General features: G+C 40.4%; 1 long non-coding RNA gene across 1 annotated transcript in view; it reads left to right on the top strand.

The window, feature by feature from the left end:
• LOC122462147 overlaps nucleotides 1-15,893 on the top strand; it is a 57,550-nt gene extending 41,657 nt beyond the window's left edge. Inside the window, exon 4 of the long non-coding RNA XR_006284524.1 lies at nucleotides 15,401-15,893. This is a non-coding gene — a long non-coding RNA (uncharacterized LOC122462147). The remainder of the gene's footprint in view (nucleotides 1-15,400) is intronic.
• Nucleotides 15,894-22,414: the final 6,521 nt, after the last annotated feature.

Here is a 22,414-nt window from a genome sequence, read left to right on the forward strand (position 1 = left end):
AGGGTATTACAAAGGCTGGAAAACCAATTGAAGTACAGTTATCCTCTGAAAAGTGACTTAAAATAAAGCATCATGGGGTTCCACACTTATTTTCTCTTAATGATTTTGTCAGTTCTGTTCACTTTACAAATCACATAATGACTTTTCCCTCCTACTGGCTGACTCCAGTGACTGAACAGTTTAGTGCTACTGTATCTCATAGGTAAAGGAGTTAAATTACTCACATATTAGAAGCCTATGTTCTTGCTGCTGAAGTTCCTGGGTTTGATCCCCACTGGTGACTCCAGGGTACCTATATATGTGTGTGTGTGTGTGTGTGTGTGTGTGTGTGTCCATGGCATGTGACGAAATTAGCCGTGTGAACTTGGGAAGCTCTTTATTTCTCTTACTAATTTCAAATGTAATTCAGCGATCACTTGCTAGATACCTTGGCTAAGATTCTTACCCTGATACAGGCCCATTTACCTGCAGCTGTAGAAAAGCCAGGCTTATATCTTTAATGAGAAAGGGGAAGAGAGAAAATGATAGGAAGCATAGTCTTGTGGTTATGGCACTGCACTTGGAGTCAGGAAATTTGGGTTCAGTTCCTCACTCAACACAGTCTCCTTTCGTGACCTTGGGCAAGTCACTTAATCTCCTAGTGTAAGCCTTAGCTGTTTAGATTCTAAGCTCTTTGGCACAGGAACAGTTTCTTACTACATACGTAAAGCATGTAGCACAATGGGACCTGACCTGTCAGGGCCCTATGTGCTACTATAATACAGAAAATAATAACAGCAGAACTAGAATTTAAACATTTAAATCTGAGTAAAGGGTGTCTGTTCAAACAATGTGGGGGTCACACACAAGCTCAGCAAACTGGACTGATGATTGACCATCAATCCATGCCTTTTTTGCCTCCCAATGTCCTCCCTGGTATTACTGGTCTTTCCTTCAGAATTCAGTGGACAATTATGTTACTGATATGCATTGCCCAATAAAACCCGTCAGGCTCTTATCAAGCTGACTTGGCTCTGCAATAATAATGACGATGCCTAGCTCTTTTATAGCAGTTTTCATCAATACATGTCAGAATGCTTTGCAAAGGAGGTAAGTGTCATTTATAATGCAAGGAACTATTGACTCAGTAAAGTCAACAGGTAGGGTGCGTGAGATGATGTCAGTTTTACATAGCTACCTTTTTGGCCGTCACTACCATTAGATGAATGGGAAGGAGACAGTGTATTGTGTACACTTTAGCAGGAATAGAATACAGGGCATTTTAAGGTGTGGGACTCTTTCACTGGAAATAAATTAGGAACTCCAGTAGGTGTTAGCAGTAGTGGGCCTTCATGCTCTAGGTGGACTAGCCATTAGGCCGCAACATGTTGCACAGTTACCCCAAGGATATAATCCAGATAGTATTTACACCAGTATTAAAATGGTAATCCCTACAGGCCCTATGTTATGTAAGACCCCACATACAAGAAAGATAAAGCAAGCTGCAGGGAATGGGCTAAATATTACAATTTTTTTAACTATGTAAATGATTGGGAAAGATAAGCACCAGCAATGTACTCCTTTTCTGTACGCCTTTCAAAGCAGAGAATTAGCCCAAAGTAAATTTGGCAGATAAAACAAGTTTTAGTATTTTTGTACATTTACTATTCCTGGAAAGACTATAGGCTGCTGCATGAGATATTTTTCAGAGAGGCGCTAAAAAGGTGTAGCATTGGCCCTAATGAATATTCTTATGGAAGCTCAAAAATATTTAATAGAATACTATGGTATGTAGTACTGCATACAGATGTATTATAACATTAATAATTATTCTCATTCCAATTCAAGTGACATTTAAACATGCTTAGTCCTGAATCTTTATGCATTATTTTACAGATCACTAAAACAGACGCAAGCAAATGTAGTGTAAACTGCAGATTTTATGTCTTCAACTTTTGGGCTATGTTGTAATTTGCTTTGTTTTCACCACCAGCTTATCTGCTTTAGTTTATATCACTTTTTCACTAGCTGTTTGTCACATATTCTTACTCTCCAGCTGCACTTAACGATAAAGCAATAATGATCATGAGGAGGAGTAAATATGTTTCTTGGTCTTTCTGATGCTCAGGATCATTTTCTCTTTCCTTATGTACTTCCAGTCTTCAAGAAACATATTCTTAATCTTAAAGAAATGTTCAGCAATGGCTGTACACAAAGAGCAAATCTTTCTTCCCATTTCCTACTCAAAGATAATAAGCTGATTCACACTGCTTGAAGCAGCAAAGTATGAAACTGTGCTAGGTTGGATTTTACAGCTTAATCTGTTGTATGTTCTCCTTTTAAAAAGATTCATGGCCATTTAAATGTACTTGTGTACACATAGTAAGTGTTTTATGTAGTTACAGTTCTTTTTCTGATTAGAGCTCTGGTTTTTCTGAATCCGAAATCAAAAATGAGGCTTTTTAAAAAAATTAGAAACAGCATACTAAATGGGGAGAGACTGTATCAAAATGAAGCAAACTGTCAGGAATCTATTAATATAAGTAATTTTTAGCAAAAACATGATATCAAGGAGTACTTTCAACTATATTTGGCATTTCTGGAGCAAGAAAAATGTGGGTGCTTTATTAAAGACCAGCATAGTGAAAAGGGAAAAAGAACGTTGAGCCTCTAACAGGAATGTCCTTGAACTGAATATAGGAGATTGGAAAGGTGTATTCATATCATTGTGGTATTGTGTAACATATTCAACAACAACAGCATCACTATTTCCCTGTTTAACAATCAGAAAGCTGTAAATGATCTATGGGAATGCTGAAATGCCATGCACAAAATTATTTTTGATCAAAGTGAAGACCATAAAATATTAATCTTTTTTAATACACATGAAATCAAACAGTGAAAACCATATTTAGATCCTTTTGTGTCCCCCTCACCACATAATAATGATTTTAAAAATATATCCTGGCCATTTTGGCTATAGTTCTAAGAATGATTTTAGATTATCAGATATAAAATGGCCAATTTTAAAATTGTACTTAATCAAATAACTTATGCAACAAAGCATACCTGTGTATCTTCCTTCCCCGACTACACAGAATAAAACCCTAATTCTACACTAATCTTTATGAAGAAACAGTAACATTTAGTAATATTCTGTATCAAGAGCCCTCTACTGCATGCTCAGTCTTTAATTTTTCTTGCTTTCCCAAAACTTCAATGGGAGCTAGTGAACATGGAATTGCAGGGTCAGCCTCCAAAATGACACTCAATAGAAAATGACAGGTTTCAGAGTAGCAGCCATGTTAGTCTGTATCCGCAAAAAGAAATGGAGGACTTGTGGCACCTTAGAGACTAACAAATTTATTTGGGTATAAGCTTTCGTGAGCTACAGCTCATTTCATTGGATGCATTCAGTGGAAAATACGGTGGGGAGATTTATATACACAGAGAACATGAAACAATGGGTGTTACCATACACACTGTAACCAGAGTGATCACTTAAGGTGAGCTACTACCAACAGGGGGGTAGGGGGGGAACCTTTTGTAGTGATAATCACGGTGGGCCATTTCCAGCAGTTGACAAGAACGTCTGAGGGACAACGGGGAGGAGAAATAAACAGGGGGAAATAGTTTTACTTTGTGTAATGACCCATCCACTCCCAGTCTTTATTCAAGCCTAAATTAAGTGTATCCAGTTTGCAAATTAATTCCAATTCAGCAATCTCTCCTTGGAGTCTGTTTTTGAAGTTTTTTTGTTGAAGAATTGCCACTTTTAGGTGTGTAAACGAGTGACCAAAGAGATTGAAGAGCTCTCCGACTGGTTTTTGAATGTTATAATTCTTGACGTCTGATTTGTGTCCATTTATTCTTTTACGTAGAGACTGTCCCGTTTGGCCAGTGTACATGGCAGAGGGGCATTGCTGGCACATGATGGCATATATCGCATTGGTAGATGTGCAGGTGAGCGAGCCTCTGATAGTGTGGCTGGTGTGATTAGGCCCTATGATGGTGTCCCCTGAATAGAAAATGTTCCACCAATGCAGGCTGGTGGCATTGTAAATTTAAAAGAAAAATTCCTAACAGATGTATTTGGTATTTAAGCAGCAGCTTTTTAAGCCTAGTGAACCTATCTCTTAAAGGCTGATCTCCTTTTTGAAGGCATGAGGGAAAGAATGTTCTGCCTGAGGAGAAGGTCTGTTGCAGTAGCTGTTCTCTAGGTTGCCATGTGGCCAGGAGCCACCGTAACACACGCATTCTTGCAGTGGATACTAGGTGTATGGTAAAGATAACCCTTCCTGGCACATAGCATGCTGTTGATTCTGCTTTTCTTCTGAACCTTTGAGAAGGACGGAGTTTGTGAAATAATGGGGGGTGTTCCATCCTCCTGATTGCAGATGTTGTAAGGTACATTGATGTTGGCCAAAGTGTGGGTGTCAGGGGGGTAAAAAAGGCTGAGAAGGCAGCCAAGAATGAAGGCTTGGCTAAAGCCCATAACTGAATGCTTACAAGCCCCTCTCTCCAGCTCTGCTGTGGGGCAGGGGGCGGGGGGGGAGAAGAAGAGCATTAATTTTTTTAATTGTGTTCCTTGTCTGGTGCTGCTTTTCTCTTTCTCCTTTCCTGTGCCATGCCACACAGAAACCCTTGAGCATTTTAAAGGAGCCAAAATTGAAACTATAGTGGGGGGGGGGGGAGAGGGGTGGCAGGGAAATAGCAGTGTCCAGTCCCCATGTTGTGGTGAATTGGCCCAAAAGCTACTACTACCCATCTGCAGAATGAGGCACTTGCTGCTGCAAGCCTTTGGTTAGTTGCCAGTGTTGTATTCAGTCCTATGGATGCCATTCCTGAAAACATCTCCCAAACACCAGCTGTAAATGCAGTTACTAAATGCCCACTTCATAAAAGCACTTCTAAATGCAAATGGCCCAGTTTTCTTTTGTATATAAAGCCATGGGGTGGGGAGTGTGTATAAATCATTTTCAGTTTGGTTATGATTGATGGACTGTCCTCCGTACCAGGGGGGAAATAGAAAAGAAGGAAGTCAAAGCCTCTGATTTCTGTTTCAGTGACAGCCAGGCACATACATCTGTGCACAGAATTTGGCACTCCGTAAGGCTGAATTTGCCAAACCAACCCAAGCAATTGATGTAACAGGGCTCTCCTGAAATGCATGGAAAAAAGACAGTAAAGCTCTGTTGATCTGAACAGAACCGAGATGTAAGGAACGTATTTAGATAACAACCAGGGTTATCTTGAAGGTTAATGTAGGTTATCAAAGTAAGTTATCCATCCAGGGTTAAATTGGTGTCTTTGCAATGCAAATGATTCAATGTTGTTATTTATTTGCATTTTGTTAATAGCCAAAGGCCCCATTGTGCTAATACACAGGAAGACATGGTCCCAACTTCAGAGTCCTTACAATATAATTCCAGACATTGCTCAGTTCACTCATGTGCTAACAATAAGGAAGCTGAGAGAGGTAGAAGAAGGGTTACGGTCATAATAATGTAAAAAGATATGACTGTAATATTAGTTATTGTCAGCATCATACTATGTGGTTTGGGCCCGGAGTAAAGTACTTAACACACACACACACACATCTGGGAAACGTATTGACTGGTGGTGGTTGTGGGAAGGGGAGAAAAGAGCTACTGTCTTGGCTTTGTAATGACCTTTTGTTTGGTGTTGTATTAACAACAATATGGGTACTTAGAGCCCTGGCTAGTCATTGTCAATACTGACAATCCAGAATGTTTAAATATCATGAGCCAGGCCCCAAAAATCATGAAATTGGTTTAAAAATCTTGAAATAAAACAATACATTTTTTATTTCCTTTACTTACCTTCTGGTATCTGTATTGCATTGGGATGGCATTTTCGAGCTTTTCTTGACCATAAAAATGGCTAGAAACTTGAGCATTTTTTAAAATGAAAACTGAAATCCGAGCATTTTCACATCACTCCAGGAGCCCAAATATTGCAAGGCTTACAATAAAATCATGAGAGTTGGCACCACTGCATTTGTGCTGCAGTTAAATAGCCCATTGCAAGGTTCAGGGCTTGCTGATGGGAGTTCCATGCGGACATTGGGGAGGGGCAATCTTATCAGGTTCCCCCCACTCACATCTTTTTTAACATGCAATGGGTGGAAAGATGGGGAGAAAGTATATAGAGGAGAGAAATTTAAAAAACCCAAATAATATTTGACCAGTCTCAAAATGTTTTGCATAGATGGTGGTTAGCGCTGGATGGAAAATTATTTTTTTCTGCTGAAAATGTTGACAAAAATTTTAAAAAGTCTTATTCAAAATTTTCTATGAAAAATGTGGACTTCTTGACAAAAGATACACTGACAAATGAAAACAAGAACAACGTTTTATTTTGGAAAATGTTGTTGTGGTGCCTCATGGGAGTTGTAGTTTGGGGTCTGATTCCCCATTTTCCTTTGTGGGCTGAGCTTCCATGATGCACTGTTGTCTCCCCTCTTGCTGAGGTGCCATGGTGCGTCATCATAAGAGTTGTAGTTCGGCTAGGAAGCCCACTCATGAAGGAGAACGGGGGCATGTATTCCCCAAAATTCAACTTCCAAGAGGCACCACAGTGACACGTCAAGAACATTTTATTTAGGCATTTCTGCCAATGCCGGTGGCATTTCTGAAGAGAGATTTTTGCTTTTTGGCCAAAAGTTACTGCTTTTCAGATGAAAAACAAACACTTTTCAGTTTGGGTGAGGGGTGTTAGCTTTTTAATGAAAAGTTCATGTTCTGAAGAAGGGACTGTTTTTGTGAAACATGTTATTTAGTCCCAAAAAATCTGATGGAAAATTTTCCACCTGCCATAATGTTCATACCTGAATAGTTCTTCAAAAAACACCTATTTTACCTCACTGCCCTAACCCGCCCCCCCCCACCACCACCACCTCCCTGTGCACTGATTAGATGCTGGACCATTACCCATTTCTAAAACCAAAGTTCAGTCAATTTTTTTAAAAGTTTTGACAAGTTTGGAGGGAATATTTTTTTGCTTCCAGTTTCTGGCTGTAAAGGAGCCTGCTCTCCTAAGATTTACAGCCCAATTTCTTAATCTCAAAAGATTAATATAGTTGGAGTAAGCATCTGACCTGTTGGATGCTTGTCTAAACTGAACCAGATCATTTCAAGCTTTGCCTGTCAGTGATCGGGTATATATCTCTGCGTGTCTCACCTACGCTTTAACACTTCTGCAGATACCTGTTTTAAAGGGCAAAGAAAATAGATATCTAAACTCTTTTATAAAGTAACAAAATCCAAAACAAAGTTAAAGCATGAACCTTAGCTTTAAGGGGAAGGGAGTTCAAAAGGAAATACTTGAAACAGCCGCTTTGACTTTAATGAGGTAGGAAAGGCAGCATTAGAAGACGCAAGGTTCACTTTACTCATATTGAAGTCAGCGGGAGCTTTGCCTTGTGAGCATTTTCTTGTGGATGGGGTGCTGGATTAGAAGTCAGAAGTCCTAGGTTCTGTCACTGGTTCTGCCACTGATCTGTTTTATGATCTTGTACAAGTCACTTTCTTCAACAATTTCTCTCCCTCTTTGGTGTTGGCAAATAATTATTTCCTGTTTTGTTCTTGTCTTGATTTAATTGTCAGGTAGCCCCAGGTTTTGTGTACGCATCAAGGCCCCCTAGTAATGTGTACCATGGCTATCTAAACTTACCTCCACGGTCACAGTGCCTAGAGCTGGTCAGGAAATTTTTGTTGGAATGATTTTTCTGAGAGAAAATGCCCTTTTTGCAAAATCTGAATTTTCCATATCAAAATATTGCAATTTTCAGGAAAATCAAAATGATGGATTCCTCAGCTGCCCAAACAGAGAAAGGTCTTGTCAACTTCACTTCCTGCTTACAGTCAGAAAGTGAGATGGACAGAAGTCTGCAGGAGGGCTGCCAAGACTTAGTTCCCTGACTCTGCCTCCCTCGTTCTCAGGGGCGAGAGAGAGAGAGAGACAGGGTTCTCTTCCTCCCTCTTTCCCCGTCTCCAGCTCTGGGGCGGAAGAGGCTGAGCACCCCAGCTTTCTGCTTCTCCAGCAGCCAAAGTGAAATTGACAGGAGTAGACAGACGGGTAGCTGGGAAACCAGCAAATTCCATTTTCAGGACTCCGAAGATGGATTCTTTTATTGAAATCCCTTCCTGCAAAATATTTTGCAGTCTTGACTTTTTTTTAGCCTGGTTTGGGACAACTTTTTTTTAAAAAATCTGAGATTTTTCATGGCAAGGGATTTCCATTTTCTGGCCTGTTCTCATAGTGACTCTGTGATAGAACATTGCATTGCTTTGTCCTTTAAAGGACTGCTATAGTTCCATTTGCATTAGCTGTTTCCCCTGTACTATACACTTTCAGATCCAGAAACAGAAAAACCTATTGCAGATTTTCATTTTGTGTCTGTAGAAATACATTTTATTTATTTATTTATTGTTTTCATAAAACTCAGTTTTTATAAATAATACCCATTTTCCTTTTCACATCACAGCCAGACGGTGACAAAGGAATTGCACAGGTGTCTCTCACTGAGACAATGTAATTGTTAAGCTTGCTGGCATCCTGCTTGCTTAGTTTCTGTCAAGACTGACAGCAGGATGAAGTGTTACTTGAGTGAGAGTTTTTCACACCCAGCAAATGGCTAGAGGTGTCTGTGCAGAATTTGAGGTCTGGTGAACTGAGATCTTTGCTATCCCCTGGGCTGTTTGTCTTTGGCCTTCTGTAACTTTCCTCATCCAATTTATAATGGTTTGTGAGATAGATACTACTTGAGTAAATCTTTTGTAGTTTGTAAACAAGCTGGCTGTGTAAATAGCCAAGACTGTGGCAGCCTCATCGATCTCTGTCTGTGGCCCAACCACACTAGAGCGGGACAGAGCACCACACTGAGTGGATGTGGGTTACCCCTGCTACATACTTGATGGACCAGTTGGTAACACGCTGCCTGACAGAGTGCAAGTACATGTATTGGGACTTGCTAATCTGTGACTTGTCCCTGCGCTATAGTATAAGGAGAGGAGAAGGCACAAGGATCTTTCCCCACCTCGCATCTTGTACTGCACAGTCACAACCCTTGTGTTTCCTGAGTGCAAGAACTGGTTCTGGTAGCTCCTAATACACCCGAAGGAAGTACAGTGAGGATGCAGTCAGAGCCCAGCTCTTCCTCCTCCCCTGTCCTTGACCATTAGAACTGAACTCATAGTTGGGGAGAGCACTTTTTCACAGGGTGGCAACATTAAGAGTTGAGTGCTTCCTCGGAGTCTCAAAAGGGATTCTGGCTGACTTATTCGGGCACTGGGAAAAAGCTGGTCATGAAGTTTCTAGAGGAACTTTGCTGCTTCTCACCAGCTGAAGCAAGCTTAAACAGCATGCACACATAATATTGTGATGTCCTGGTCCACAGCAACTAAAATTTCAGCTTTTGCAACAGCAAACAAACAGAAGAACCCAATAAGTTTTTAAACGGAATGATTCTCAGTAATGTAGGATCCACTGAGACCCAGCATGTATTAGGCTGCTTTGTTTTGGTCACACTAATAATCAGTAATGGTCAATATTTTCCCTCACAAATAGCTACTGGCATTTTCTGAAAGTGTTTTAGTGGTAAGGTCCCATTGGGAGGTGGTGCATCACAGTGATTTCAAAAAGGCTTAACTTGACCAGTCAGATTGTAGTTTTGGAGAGTTGATGGCCCCAGCCCTACTAGTACATGAGCAGTCCCAAACCTGCTCTCTTTCATCCTGTAAACTTATTCTTAGCCCATAACCTGAAACTTCATTGAGGCCTTTTGTCATCTTCTGCTCGTTTTTTAAATCTGGCTCAAATTTGTTGACAAGTTCTATTAGACCGGGAACAATTACCATCAATATTTTGAAATCACCTGAAGACAGGGTGTCCTGCTGAGCACTGCATAGTAGCAAATAGCTGCTCCACCATGCTTTCCTGGTACTGTTTTCCCTTTTTAGTAACGTTTGATTGTGGCTGTCGGTTGTGCAAGGCTTATAAAGCCTGATTTCTAGCTCCAACTATGTATGCATATCTCTCTGTGTTGTCTGTATGCTTAGGCAATCACTCATGTTGACATAAAATTTCCCTTGTTCTTCCAGGTAGGAGACCCTCTAGTCATTACATTAATTTGAACAGTTTAAGAATGATCAACAGCAAAAGCAGAAAACATCATTTCTTTCTTTAAATAAACAATTCATCTTCTTACAATGGCTACCCCCACCACTTGAGTTTCTTACATATTACGCCATAAATTTATGCTTTCCATAAACTATAACCTTCTCGATATTTCATAATTATTTGGATTGCATCCTTGGCAACAATTCTGATTTCCAGGCTGTCATTAATTATGCTGTCCAAGTAGCTGTGATCAGATGGATGGGGTTGTGATCAGATGTAGGTAACATAGTTTGAACATCACTATTAGGGGAGATATCCTTCAGTAAATCAGTAGGAAAAAAATCTTCCTCTCTCCATGTTGGATTGTTCTTTTATTCCTTAACAATGTGGATGTTGTTAGATTTCAGCAAAGCACATTTTTTTATCAGCAGCAAATGGAAGAAAGGAATCAGAAATCATAGGGCATGCTAAACTTCCTTCATACGATTTCAATGCTTCCTCTGTCCTAGTCTTCTCCCAGTAGTTTATTGTTACTGCAAAGATCCTTTTTTGATGTTTTAGAAATGAGTTTAATTCAGTCTTAATCTTCTTAAATTATTTTTAAAGTGATTTTTTTCCATCTCTGATTTTAGGATTATTTTCTCATGTAACTAACATTGTCCAAAGAAGCCAGCCTATTTGATCTCTCTAGGAATGGGTGGAGCCCCATGGCTCAAGAAAACAAAAAAATTGTAGGTCTATGAAAGACCAAGATCAACTAATTACAGGGGGAGAGAGAATGCACAAACAGGGATTGAAATACAGGTTATAAATTCAAAATCCGGGGACACGAAGGGGGCACAAAGCAGAGAAGCTCAGACAACACCCACTGCTCTGAGAGAGAATGTAGGGAATTGGTGGATGCCACCCGAAGGAACTCTCCTTCAAAGTCTCATATTGACAGTGATGAGAATTAGGCCTGGCAGTTTGTCCTCATACCATGTATATCATGAGTAAACACAGTGCAAGCTGACATTGCCCTGACAATGAGTTCTCCCATTCCTTGAAGAAATGACCCTCACAGATGAGTGGGTAATTAACACCTTCATAGCTAATTCTGAAAGTTTCGGAAATGTGCAGGTTCGTCTCCTCTAATCTACTAAAGAAGCACACTGAATTATATTAATAGTTGTGTACCCAGTCTTGGCTCCAGTCATTGATTTAAATGTACAATATCTTGCCAACAATATTCGGAGAGATATCGGGGGCCGGGGGGGAGTTCTTATGAATAAGATACAACCCCTTTCAAATACATTCAGCATTAATAGCTTATCTCCTACCACCAATTACTTAAAAGCAACAGGATGTTTTGAGACAAGTATTGAATTATCATCAAAATGTCTCAGTCTCTCAAGTCCGACTTTGACACATTCTGTAGGGAATTTATTTCTTTAGCCAGAGGTATGGAATTGAGGATTCCACTCAGTAACTTCCCACTCAAGTTAGATTTTTCTGTCAGAGAAAATAAAATCATACTCATTTCCAGCTATAATTAAAATGTGTGGCTGTGTTTTGGCATCTGTTCTTTCTTTTGATTAAAGATTTCAAATATATAATAATAAGGGCAGTGTTTATGACTACAGCTAGTTTTGGGTAGTGATTTACAATTTTGGAGGCTGGTATTACTATATTCCTTTAAAAATCTATAAGAATAGTCCTTTACTAAATGGTTCACAAAACGTAGTGATTTTACAGGCTCTGGCCTGGGTTTCTAGAGTATCTGAATCTAAATATATTAGACCAGACTAATTATGGCTAACTCCTAAAAGGTATCAAATGTTGACACAAATACAGCATTATTAAGGTGGAAATTTTCAAAGACACCGTTAGGTACTTAACTTAGCCTGTTGTGCCTTTGAAAAATGACCTCTAAATTCTGAATCAGTATTGTCTCATTACAGCATGGTTTTTCCCTACCTATTTAGACAAAACCAAGATCTCAGAAACAATAATCAAATATTGCTTCTAACTTTTACAGCCAGGCAAGTAATGGGCAAAATCTTTATTGAATATTTCAGTTTTCAAAATTGATTCACTTTGGAGTTGGTACCTTTTTAGTGTCATTTTCCTCCAACCTTTGAGTTATCAGTTTGAATGTCACAAATTGTAGTGGCACTGTTGGCACATACATTTTAAAGCTCTCCATTGTATTTGAAAGTGCATTGCATGCTCACCTGATCAAACAGCAAATATCATTTGACATATCTGACAAATCACAGCTAGGTAACACAGCTCAGAGTTAGATTATTCAGGATCCACAGAAATATGTGATAAGATATTCATCACATTCGAATAAGGACTATATTTGAGGGAATAATGATCTTTTCATTGGTAGCCTATGAAGTGGAAGAGGCTGAATTCAATGAATAAGTTACTTGCTGTGAATTACTTGCTCAGCTTAGAAAACAATGTTGAGTCTTTAAAAAGCAGCACTAAATTCTTGGGTGAATGGAATTTTGAAAGCATCTGGTTTGGATGTATCTGTATTAGATTCTTTGACCAAAAGTGAATGTTTCTTCCAGTAATGTACTACTGAGAAGAAAAAAACTTAAATCTCTAAGGGGCAAATCCTGATCCCATTGAAGTCAATGGGAGTTTTGCCATTGACTTAAATAGGAACAAAATTCTGCTGTAATTGCATTGCAGCAGCTGGATGGCGTGGGTAGCAAATTTTCCAACTGTTTTACTGGAAGCCAAGAAGGCAGATTTCTTCATATAAGCTACCCATACATCTAGGTTCTATGTGTAACCCTTCTGTCCGTCAGAGTTGGCAGCAACAAGGGCCCGGTTCAATATCTAGGGGATCCATTCCAATAACACAATGCAAACCGGCTCGAGCCCCCACCCAGTGACCTGGGACAAATATATACCACCCCCGCTGGGCGCCTCCAAGAGGCAATACTTCCCCTCTCGCAAGCACATAGTCTGAGTGTAGCAAAAAGCCTTTTAATAACAGAGAGAAACAATGTGGCATTATGTTGGGGAAACACCACCAATGGGATTCATAACACAACCCATGAGCAAAAACCCACCCCAAGCAAATTTGGGGCATGCCCTTTCCCTTTGGTTCTTGAGTCCAGCAACCCCAAATCACCCAAAGTCCCAAAAGTCCAATGACCCAAAAGTCTCTGTCCCTTGTCAGGGCAGCCCCAGAGTTCAAAAGTTTATCTGCAGAGCTTTACCTCCCAACCTGGGTGGAGATGGGGGGAAGGGGAGGGGAAGAGGTAAGGGGCACCTTACATGATCTGAAGCTGACCGCCCCACAGCTCCATAGGCCTTCGCTCCGCTCCGCCAACCACCCCACGAACTGCTTTGCTCGGCTCCGCTCTGCTCCCCACAAGCAGCTCCCGCCGTCCCACGAACTGCTCCACCAGCCGGTCCATGAACTGCTCCGCATCCCACAAGCAGCTCCCGCCGTCCTATGAACTGCTCCACCAGCCTGTCCACAAGGCACTCCAGCCGTCCCAGAAACTGCTCCACAATATATCTTCAGGCTTCCCCACTACTTAACACAACGCTCAGTGATTTCAGCTCTTAGGTGAATTCAGCTTGTAGTAGAGGAGCCTCAGTGCTGGTACATCATTAGCCCAAAGTGAGCTCAGCAGCCTGTAACTAGACTCCTAATGGAATCAAAATTAGCTCTGATATTCCACAGTGGAGAGAGGAGGAAGTGCAATTAGCATGTAAGGCCCTCACCAGGAGGCCCATGCCACCAAGTAGTAATACCTGTTCCCAGCCTCTCTCTCAATTCACAGAGTTTTGGAACCCATGTCCCTTGCCTAGCAAGTGCCACTTAGTTGATGGCGAGTCCCTCCATCATAACAAAAGGCCCAGTACAGTTCCAAGCACAGTTCCTTTAATCAGGGTAATAACAATTTATTCTTCCTGCCCCAATAACAGAGACACTGGGGATCCCACAGCAGCCAAAGTGACCATTTGGGCAGCTATGGCCTCATTCTAGGCGGGGTGGGTGTGCCTGTGCAAATGAGATCGGCCCCTGAAGTTCTTTTCCACAACTTGCCACACCTCACCACCAGATGTCAGGGTGGAGCTCATTCTGACACTGCTTACATCTGTGCTACTACTCACTGCATACTATAAGTCAGAGACTAACTGCCAAAAAGATTGACACTACATCGTCCCTAAACTCCTCTTAGTTACTGTAGTAATTTACTTTTTCAGTTGCAGAATTCACAGATGCAGGAGTCTAGGAATGTTTTGTTGCTATGCAAGTTAAGATTATGAAGAAGGTAGTATGTTAAGAGCGCTAATGCTGCAGGGCATCAGATGATGACTTTCATAGTTTATGTAAGAACTCTGCTCCTTCTGTAGAACGCTGCATAACTGGCAGGGGTGATTGTAGAGGAGTTTGCCCTAGCCAGTGGCCACTGTCAAAACAGGATAGTAGAGCAGATGGACCACTAATCTGATCCAGAAAGATAATTTCTGTCTTAATTATCCATCCCTTCACTCCCACATGCTGTGCATACTGTATCTGTGTACTTTTTTTGTTGTTGACATAATAATACCCAGCTCTTCTATAGCACTTTTCATGAGCAGATCTCAAAGTGTTTCTACAGCTATGGAAACTGAGGCACAGCGTACGGCAATTACTTGCCCATGGTCACCCAGACAGCCAGTGGTGAAGCCAGGAATGAAACCCACGTTTCCTGAGTCCCAGTCCAGTACTCTCTCCACGAGGCCACACCGCTCTGTGTTCTAGACACATGGATCTTGGGGTAGAGAAGTCTATGATCTGGAGTCATTATTTTACTCAAATTTTCATGGCGCTTCTTTAATGTTCTGTTTTTTCTTTAAATCCAGTTAGATATTACTTCAGTTGTTTGTTACAGCTGTTTTCAAGTAAGGTTGATGCTAAATGACAATACTTAAATATAGATCTAAACTCCACGTCTGGAAAGAGAGAATTTTTTTTACAACACAGTTTTGGCCCTCAGGTTCTTAAATCAGGGCCTTTTGTCGGGCTCCCGCTTTTAATTTATATGTGCTGAGTGTTCCTATTTTGAGCATAAGACATAGAATGAGCATTCAGTCTAAAAATGTAGATTCATTGCTATGACTCAGAGAAACTGAATTACCATATCGTAAAGTCCTGGTAATCTGTCTTTCCTAGGGCACCTACAGTTTTCACCATCTGCTCATATCGATTTTTCCCTTTTGCCAACTATAATAGTCAGCTCTTTGAGACAGTGGTTTTTTTTGTTTGTTTGTTTTGCAGATCTGGGATCATATGATGGGCATAGAAACAAGCAGAACATGCACCAGAAGTCCTTCCAACATCAGCTGTCCTCATATTTAAGAGAACATTATTCTCTATGTGTTGCTCATCCAAAGCCTTCATACACTGTGGTTTGTAGATGAGCTAGCTTCATGTGGCTTCTGTGATTGATAGTCTCTGGGAGCCATCTTGTTTTAGAATACACAATTCCTGAGAGCTCAAGATGCCACTTTGTGCCCTTTGTATGTGCTTTTGGGGGGCTGGGGTATATCCTACAGCATGTGGACTTAATCATATTCCAATGTCCTGTGCTAGATGAAACTGGGAATACCTTTACGGTTTCTACCTTTTGGGAGATGCCACTGCAGCACTTTCAAAACTAAAAAAGTTAAATTTTAACTGCCTTTATATGGAAGTAATTTTACAAATCTTCCTTAAAATGTTGGCTCTTAGTGTATCACTGTCATAGCCCCTTTAAGGTGAGGTGCAATGGTCAGAGGGGAGAAATCATCACCTCAGTAGGTAGTAACTGTACCCTTACGTGCATAGCTGCCACTGAACCAAAGCATCTTTGCTGAGGTTCTGTTGGTGTTTGCAAGCTATTGGGTTTGGCTGGGTTTCAGATGCCTCTAAGAAATAAACCCATTATGCCCTTGGATCACTCTAATGATCGTAGCCAATTTGGACATGAGCTTTTTTTCCCCAAGTCACCCTTCATCTTCTTTGTAGCTTTCCAGTCAGAAATTGAGATGAATTCACCAATACTTCTACATTCCTTACGTTCACCTTACTTGAAGTGACAGTTTTTACTGGGGAGAATTTTAACTTCATGTTGACAAGTATATTACATCCACATGTGTAAGGGTTTGCATCAGAAGTGCTTACACACTCATCAAATCAGGTCACAAACCAAAATCCTGGGACTTGACTGCTGAATAGCAACTAATCAACACAGCTTGATTAGTGAACATGTAACACTAAAACTTGAATAATCCAGATTTGAGAAAAATAGTCTACAAATAATTGAATCATTTTCAGTAATGAAAAAAATCAAGGAAATTGTGGTCTGCTTGTGGTTATTTTTGCAAAGAGAGGCCACATTTATTCTATTATTCCCTCAGTTCTAGTTAATTTTATTATACAGCTATTATGTGAAAGTTTGTGCCATGTAACAGAGAAGACATTTCAAGAAAGGAATAGTTAAATATATACAGCACAATTTCCCTTTTTGTCATTTTCATTTCCAAGCAGAAGAATTCACCTATCACTTGGGTCAACTTTGCCAACTTCGCCTCAGGCAAATACTTTCATTGATGGTGGTGGTGGTGATGACTTTTTTTTACTTTCATAGTAGAAAGTGCATCAGTGATAGAGGTGCAGGTTAAAGATGCTATGCAGTGACATTGGTTACCAGAGCTCAGTGTCACAGCCAGGGAAATGTGGCAGGCAAGGTCACGTAGGCCTTGAAAGAAAAATCAAAAGAAAATACTAAATAGAATTCACTAAACAGAGTTGTTAAAAATATTTGGCAGGAGACATTCATGGAGTCATTAAGGTTAACTCTCTATTCTAAATCCAATTGTTACCAGCTTAGATGATGCTGTATCCTCATCTTACTTTAGTTATCTTCTACTCTGAAGTTTTAACTTTTGAGCTTTGTTTGTACTTCATGGATTTTGGAAACTCTCTGTTTTACTGGCCCATATTTCTTTTGTGCAAAACTCCTGTGACATCTATGCAAAATTGTCTTGGAAAATGTACCAGCCCAGACACACAATATTCTGTCCTACTTCTTGATGATGGTTGATAAAATGAATGTCTCGATCACCTAATAAATGTTTTGCAAGGCTGGAGTACAGTACATAGACAATACAATACATAGACTCCAGTCTCCTGAGTTGCAGACTTTAATAGCATGTTAAAACTTCTAAATTCCAACACAAAAATGCTGCTCTGTAAGTACATACTGAACCCTGACAATTGTACTGAGCAACAAATACCAGATGACATGGGACAAAGGAAGCCAATGAGCCAGAGATTCTCCAGCTATGATTCTTAGAGTATGTCTACACTGCAATTAGACACCTGTGGCTGGCCTGTGCCAGCTGGCTGGGGCTTGAGGGACTTGAGCTAAGGGGCTGTTTAACTGTGATGTAGACGTTGGGGCTCAGGCTGCAGCCTGGGCTCTGGGACCCTCTCACCTTGCAGGGTCCTGGAGTCTGGGCTCCAGCCCAAGCCCGAATGTCTACACTGCAATTAAACAGCCTGACAGCGCAAGCCCCTCAAGCCTGAGTCAGCTGGTACAGGCCAGCAGCAGATTTTGAATTGCAGTATAGATGTACCCTTAGAGCGTTGATGCTCTGTGGAGCCATGCATAATGGTCCACATAATGATACATTTGGTGAACCAACCTGACAGTGGCAGACTGGTGTGTTCAGAGGAGAGATGAGTCCCATGAGAGGATCTCTGTGTTGCTAACAGGCTCTCGGGGCATGGGGTAGAGTTCCTGCATTAAGCAGTTAGACAAGGATTCCCAGGTTTGCCTTAACAATTGTCTCCTTTAGGATTTATGATTAAAAAAAAAATTAAAAACCCAAAACCTATGGGACGTACTGCAGGAAAACTTTTCTGTGTATGTATTTTAAAAGAAGAGCATAAGAGCCTTTCTAGTGCTCTTTGGGGAAAAAACTTGGTATAGCCAAAAATAAAATATCTTAAATAAATGCCAAAAAGAGAGTATGAAATATCACTACCATTCACACTTGGTATTAATGATTTAAAACAAGCAGGGAAAGGAAAGTATTAATTATCTATGGAATTACTTATTATCCAGGGACTCTAAACTAAAGTATCTAATGTATCATTCCTAACTTCTTATAGCACTTTTCATCAGTAGGTGTCTAAGCACATTGCAAAGGAAGTCAGTATCTTTACCCCTATTTTACAGATGGAGAAATTGAGGCACAGAGAAGCAAAGTGACTTGCCCAAGGTCACTCAGCAGGCCAGTAGCAGAGATAGGAATAGACTCAAGGCCTCCTAAGTCCCAGTTCATTTCTCTAGCTACGAGGCAGCACTTCTTCCATTTTAATATAAAAATATTTAGAATGGAAGCCTCTTCTCATGAAATCCATTCCCTCTCCCCACACACAGATGAGACTGTAACTGTCAGTGGAGCTGTGCTAACTGGAACTGTGATTTGTTCATTGCAGTGCATTTCTATAATTGGGGCTCTTCGTGCCTTTTCAGCATCTGAGCTTCATTATCTGAGTTGACTGTGGATGAAGTGTCCGAGGCACTTCCTGCACCAGGGCCAAAAGCAACGTAAAGGCTGTAGTTCTGATCCATAGAAAAATAAGTGTGACAAACTCTGCACAGGAAGAGTCCATGTTTCTATGAAAGTTGCCCAGACTTTTGCCGTTCAACATGTTTGGTGGCCGTGGTGGTTCTAAACTTGTTGAGCAGTGAGTGTCGACTCTGTTCCTCCCTATGCTTGGTCGTAATTGCATGCAAACCAGCTGTACTGGAGATCTGGCTACTCAGTGAGCGAGAGGTTTCTGTTTGTTCTCTGCGTTGTGAATGAAGTTTTTGTTCGTACCGCTGAACTTACATCGTTCTCCCAGGCAATTCTCTTTTTGGGTTTTGCGGTTGCTGTACCTAGATTCTCGTCTGCCCTACAACTGAGAGGGGAAAAAACCAAGAGGGCTCTACAGAAAAAAACAGAGCAGCATTTCAAACAAAGTGACACAAAGCTTACCAGAATGGCAGGCTGATATTTCCCAAGAAAAAACATGGGGAAACAATTAAAACATGAACTATTTCACAGTTGGGGGAGGGGGGGAACTTGCACCAATGTGTTTTGAAGCAAACAAATTCTGGGAAATATGTGCCTAGCATATTTAAGTGCCAGAAAGGCTAATATAAAGATCCTGTGATACCAATTCATCTGCATTTTATTTAAAAAGAAAGTGAGGAGGACAACCCTTGGGATAAGCATGTTCTGCAGAACATTCCGGCAGAGCTGCATTGATACTGGAGGCACTGGTTCAAGCAGCTCTGCTGAAGCTCCTACTGCTGTAGGGGGGGAAAACAGGATGCCAAAGTGTTGGGAGGCTCAGACATAGCTGGGATGTGGCTGTCTCGATTTGGTGAGGGTACGCAGTGGGGCCACCAGGGATTGGAGTGTAATAGGGAGGGCATAAGTAAAAGGTATTAACATTAGATATATTTTTCTGCAATATGAAATCTCTGCTCTTTGCCCTTTCGAGACAAATGTATTGAATCCCAGGGATTTTGTCTTATGGGTTGGAAGTCATGCAGTTGAGAGTTTAAATCATGAGATCCGGTCTGCTCTGCATGGACATGGGAGATTTCCATAGCTCTTTTAATATTCATCTAGATTTGTCCACGTTTCATGGAACAGAATTTCACTTCAGTCCATTTGGGTTGAATTGCAACCCAGAGATGGCTCTATATCTGTACTTCTGTATCGATAGAAACAGTATTTTCTCTAGTGCTTTGTGATCATTCAAAATGAAAGGCAATATATTAAGATAAAATATCATTTATTTGCATTGACTCTGACTCTAAAGAGATTAAAATTCCACCAAGTGAAGGTTTGTCAGCTATATGGGTCACTTTACAAGAAGTACAATGTGTAATAATGCAATAGAAAACTTTCCATTTTCTTAATTTTATTTTATGTTTGTCAATACGTAGCGTGTATTGACATCACCTCATTTATGATTATGTGGAATTGTCAATTATTCTAATAGTGTTATCATTTCTTACTGGAGAACAATTGAAAGTTCATAGTTCATAGACACAAATCTATACTTCCTAGGAATTACTGGAAAAAAGGGTGACATTTTTATTTTATTTTTTAACAGAGGAGAGACTATCAGTACTCAATGCCTTCCATTCTTGTTGGCTTAGTCATATTTGTCTGAATCTGTAAATCTGGGGGTTGGTGTATGTGAGGGGAGCAGGAGTATTGAGAGAGATCTGGAAATGCAAAAGCTTAGGCGAGCATGGCATTAAGAGCAGACAAAACTATAGGTCAGTGGCTGGCAGATGGTATTGTGAGCTGAGGAGGCTGCTGGCAGATGGCACTGACAGCATGGACAAGGCAGAAATTTTGGCTAAAGAAAGGGAGCTTTGGAAAGATATTAGATGTCTGTCTGTCCTGATGATTTCACTGTTGAGCTTGGACATACTACATGTTTTTGATCAGTCATATCCAAGAGATAGAGAAGGGGACAAGCTTCTCTGGTATAGAAAGGGAAAGGGGCATAAAACAGGGAAATGAGGGCTTTGTAGTTTGGCTAGTGCCTTACCAAAGGCGGACCATTCATTGGCTGTAAGTAACAAGAAAGACTATGTGACTGACACGTAACTTTATGATTACCAGTGATGATCCTTCTGTCTCCTTCCCTGTTTCTGAAGTAATTGCACTTTCCTTATGCAACATTAGCAAATGAAATCATTCCAATTATTTACATTTCTTTCTTAGAGCCTATATCAAAATTCTGACTAAGGTACTGAATATGATCAGTGTGAATATACTCCGTACATAACTCCGAATGTGTGTGTATAATAGTCTACTTGGATTTCTGTGGTGACAGATGACCTAAGAACCTAGGTAGATAAGTGTGTGAACACAGATATTTCAAAAGCCAAATGCTTTTAGATATGAATTAGGAATAAGGGAAACAGTTCATATAAAATAAGAACCCCGCCTGAAATGTCATCCAGATGCAAGCCATACTTTTTAAGGTTCAAACTTTTGTTTGTTCTGTTGATTTTGTTTTTTTGTGAACCTCGAGATGTCAGAATATGAAGAAAGCAGGTACTGGGAAAGGTACAAAGAATGTCAGTAGGGAATCTTGGTTTGTTTGTTTCCCCCCTAATTAGACTTTTAGGTCAATTTTGGAGAAAAAAGAGTCAGGGGTTTCAGAAAAGCAGCTAGATTATTGGCGGGGTGATGATCATGTGACATGTTGGTATTCTAGGTGGCTTTAGGGGGACGGGAGGGGAAAAGTGCTGCCTGGAGAAAAAAAATTAGGCCGCTCACCCAAAAATGCTGAGGTCAGCTCAGGAAACTGTCCGGAATCAGAGGAGTTTGGATCCAAATCTCAATTTATACAAAGTTCAGTGGAGACGTAAATTGTCATTCTTGTTAGGGTTTCCCTCTCAGAGATAGGCCTGAGCCAAAATGTTTGAATTCAGCCCTGAGCTTCCTTAGATCTTAAGGACTCACAGCTGACCTGGAAAACCAGATCCATCTCTACTTTTGAGGTTCACCTATCACTACTGTGAACTTGCTCCCCTTGGACTCATGATAATAGGTAACAGAACCTTTCAAGAGCTCTACTTACAGCCAATAAGTAGCTCTTGCTTTGCCCCACTGCCCCTGCTGAGAGAAATGTTACAGCAGCAACTGTTTGTTGCTTTACAAATTACAAATACACTGTAAGCTTTACCGTTCTGTGGGACGCAGACAGCACCAGCTATTTACAATATTCTCCTTCGGAAATACAGTAATTGAATGTAACGGTTTGAATTTGATGTTGGTACAATCCCTTTTGTTCTTCTTATCTTCCCAAGCTTTTCCTGACTCTCTCTAAGTTGTCAATATGGTTTTAATTGAAACTTATTGACTACAGTGATGATTGCAGTACCTGAGAAGTGTAGTTCACACTTGGAATATCTTGTTAAGTTGGCTGGCTTCTTCATGACAAGTATGGAACTTCAAAACTTAACTTTCCAAAAGAAAAGTACTGAATTGCAGTAGAACCACTGTAAGAATAGTTTTAATAATTGTGTGAATGTTACATAAACAGAATATATAGTGCAGTGGTAAACATAAAAAAGTCAACCTTTGCTGACCATTATATCACAGTAGTATGTCTGATATTACGGTATGTCCCAATATTAATAATAAAGAATACTTTAGTATTTAGTGGGTAACAACTGGTTAATGCTGACTTATTGTGAGGACCAATGTAAAGTAGAAT

This window comes from Chelonia mydas, chromosome 10 (assembly GCF_015237465.2).
Source record: "Chelonia mydas isolate rCheMyd1 chromosome 10, rCheMyd1.pri.v2, whole genome shotgun sequence".
NCBI classification, from domain to species: Eukaryota; Metazoa; Chordata; order Testudines; family Cheloniidae; genus Chelonia; species Chelonia mydas.